Below are 2952 nucleotides of genomic sequence, written 5' to 3'. Positions count from 1 at the left end.
GTAAAGCACACAACGCTGACATCCAGAGCCGAATCACGGTGGCAGCAGGCTACGCAGGTCATTCCAGACGTTCCTTTCCCTAACAACACTTTCCATTAGGTCCTGGGGGATCAGAGGTTGTTACCAGGCCAGATGAGATATGGAATTCTGCCACTGAATTCTGGCCTTGTCTCGGGGTCTGCACCCAGTTGGACATGCTCAGGAAACCCGCAAAGAAAGGGGCCGAGGAGGAATCCTGATCAGATGCCCAAAACCACATCGGCTGGCTCCGTTTGACGCAAAATCGCTCCAACTCTACTCCAAGCTCCTCACCCTATCTCTCAGGCTGACTTTAGCCCCTCTACAGGAGAATCTCACCTTAGCTGCTTGTATCTGTGATGTCTTGCTTTCTGACACTACCTCGACACCAAGACCATAGGTGAGGGTTGGTACAAAGACGGACTAGCAAAACGAGAGCATCGCCATCCGGCTCAGCTTCTTTTCACCTTAAAAATCCAGTAGAATGCCTGCATTAGTGCTGCTCCTGTCTGTCTCATGCTTTTTGTTCCCATCACTCATGAACAACATCTTGAGATTCCTGAACTCCTTCGTTTGACCAGGAAACTCATCCCAAACCAGAGGTAGCATTCGGCTGGTTTCTGGAAGTGAACCAAGGCCTCGTGTGGTGACGTTCTTTTAGGCTGCACCCCCGGGGCTGTCCAGCCCCCAGAGCTTGCTGGGCAAACCCACATCAACTGTAAAAAGCAGAGATGTGACATGGAGGTCCACAAACCGGACACCCTCCTCACCACAGTTCCTTCAGATCCTGTCCATAAATACCACATTTTAGAAAATAAAGTATTATTATAGTGATATGTTTCTCACTTCTTGTGAAGAATCCATTTTTCCTCCAGTGCTGAGCTTGGACAAAATGGCTGCCAACGTTCCTCTGCTCCTCCGTCAGACTCTCTTCCTCTTGTCAATCACCTGTGACATCAAACAGATCTTGATTAGGACACCATTCTATACTCAAGTGTCAAAGTGTCTCAGGGCCGGCCCTGACCAATTTGAATTGACTAAACAGTGAATTTCACTCTTNTATAACTGACTGAGCAGATATGACAAGTTGTACGACACTGCATATTGTGACTCAAAGTCATGATAACAACCAGCAGCAAAAATTTCAGGTGATTTAATTAGTTTCTGAGATGTTGTTGTTCAAACAGCCCCAAAGTTCAGTGTGCGAAAAACCTGCTGAAAGTGGACCAAAAGACAGTTTTCTTCTTTTTAAATGTTGAGGAAAGAAGTTGATATTTTGAGCTAAAACTTTACAGATACCATTTAAAATATCTAGAGTTTATGATAAAAAAGAACCAACGGCAATGGGTTTAAATAAATGACTCAAATTTAATGATGGTGTGTTCAAACACCTTCGTCCACACAGTGTATGAGAAAGCAATCAAACACGACAACATTGAACAGCACCTGAGCTACAATTTTGTCAAACTAAATAAACCTAAGTAAACTAAACCGCACGGTGATCATGCTCAAACCAGGCTTTTTAGCCTGCTAGCGGCAGCAGTGAATCATGGTATGAGGACACCAAACCAAAGAACCTTCTACCAGGTGACTTCAGAGTCTCTACATGTCTTCTGGTGAAATCTAGTCCAGATTTAACCTCTCAAGAATTTTAAGTTTGTGAGTGTCTTCATGAACTTCAACTGAACTCAGCTTGGGGATTGTTCTTCGCAGGGGTTCAGTTTGTATCTAGTGTGCATACGATGGTGTCTCCGGAGGGTTCCTTGTTGGTAGAAAGGTCATCCACACTAGTCACAACAGTACTGTTCACTGTTGGCAGAGGCTGACAAGTGTGAGAGGTTTGTCCATCTGTGCCGCTCTGCTTCAAAAACAAAAACACAGAATTAGTCAAGGTTTCATGCAGCATTGAAGAATGGATGGCTTGCCTGAAATAGAACCTCTACCAACATCTGCGCATATTCATATCTTTTGAAAGTTAACACTCAGTTGTCTGACTGTCCAGGAAATTTAACTCGTATACGAAGAGCAGGGCTGCAGGGGTTTAAACTAGGGATGTCCCAAACAACAACTTTTGGCTCACGATCTGTCGGTTGATATTTAGTCGGTCAATATTTATCATCTGCTGATATCATATCCCTGGATTATAGAAGTGGATTCAAGTTGGAGATGAACTGCAGTACCTAGTTGCACCACAAGGTGGAGCTTCTTACCAGAGCCTCAAGACTGTTACTGGCTGGAAAGCACAGAGCATTGTTGAACCTTAGCCACAAAAGGAGCACTGAGACAGAGACTTGCATGAGGCTCATTGACATGACGCCAGCAAAAAAGTGATGAATGAAGCTGGATTCATATAGGTTAGACATGCAACATCCCAATAGAATATTTAACACTGTTGTGATGTCTTTTCACGTTTATGTGTTTAAAGAAAGTTTTGAGAACAGGGTTGTGCTGATACTGATCACACCAGAATTCCCAATTTTACCTACATTCCTAGATTAAACTGGACCAGATTTCTGGGTCAAAGTCAGTACAAGTTAGACTGAATGACCGCTCATAATGTGTTCATTGGACTGACCACAGTTATTCAAAACAGTTGGACACTAAATTTCAATGCACAGTGAAATATCCAAATGCAGAATATTGTGTACAGCATTACTGACACCAGTCTTTACATACCTCGCTGTGGCGCCACTTTCTGGTGTGGATCCGTTGGTGTTCTTTCAGGGAAGCTGAAGTTGTAAAAGTCATCCTACACTCGTCACATCTGTATGGTGTCTCCCCAGTGTGGACACGTAGGTGAGTGTTTAGGGAGGAAATGTTGCTGAAGGCTTTCCCACATTGGTCACAATGGTACGGTTTCACACCGGTGTGGGTAACTTCATGGGCTTTTAGCTTTGCATACTGTACAAATGGTTTGCCACAGTGATCACATAC

The 2952-nt window shown here is 44.0% G+C and overlaps 1 long non-coding RNA gene across 1 annotated transcript; it reads right to left on the bottom strand.

Annotated features, from left to right (window-relative positions):
- Positions 1-1366: 1366 nt before the first annotated feature.
- LOC103361673 (uncharacterized) lies at positions 1367-2946 on the bottom strand. The gene is made up of 2 exons (XR_520416.1): positions 2695-2946; positions 1367-1876 (listed from the first exon to the last, which is right to left on the bottom strand). It is a non-coding gene; the product is annotated as an uncharacterized LOC103361673 (long non-coding RNA).
- Positions 2947-2952: the final 6 nt, after the last annotated feature.

This window comes from Stegastes partitus, unplaced genomic scaffold (genome assembly GCF_000690725.1).
Source record: "Stegastes partitus isolate 25-593 unplaced genomic scaffold, Stegastes_partitus-1.0.2 Scaffold522, whole genome shotgun sequence".
NCBI lineage: Eukaryota > Metazoa > Chordata > Actinopteri > Pomacentridae > Stegastes > Stegastes partitus.
Note: the sequence above shows the minus strand (reverse complement) of the source record. Positions and strands in the feature narration are given on the sequence as shown.